The sequence below is a fragment of the Eimeria mitis genome, genomic scaffold (genome assembly GCF_000499745.2).
Source record: "Eimeria mitis Houghton genomic scaffold, Emh_scaff132, whole genome shotgun sequence".
NCBI lineage: Eukaryota > Apicomplexa > Conoidasida > Eucoccidiorida > Eimeriidae > Eimeria > Eimeria mitis.
Window position 1 is genome coordinate 23,285 of NW_013568752.1, and position 436 is coordinate 23,720.

The following is a 436-nucleotide window of genomic DNA, read 5'->3' on the forward strand; positions in this document are numbered from 1 at the left end:
GCAGCAGCAGCTGCTGCTGCTGCTGCTGCAGCAGCAGCAACTTCAACAGCAGTCAGTATACGCAGCAGCAGCAGCTGCTGCTGCTGCAGCAGCAACTGCAACAGCAGCAGCAGCAGCAGGTCTCTTGCTGCTGCATTGTTTTCGGGCTAAAAAGGTCTACATATTGAAGTGACAAAGTGCATGAGGGTTTAGGGTTTAGGGTTTAGGGTTTAGGGTTTAGGGTTTGCTACGCGCTAGGGTTTCTGCTGCAGTGCAGCAGCAACCCCCCAACTGCTTTTTGTTTTTCTTCTTTATTATATAAACAATAAATAAATAAATAAATTAAATAAATAAATAAAATAAATAAATAAAATATAAATAAAATAAAGACAGAGAAATATAAAGAGATGCTGTTCTAGTGAAAGCAAAAGGAGACAATAAAAAAAGCAGCAGCAGC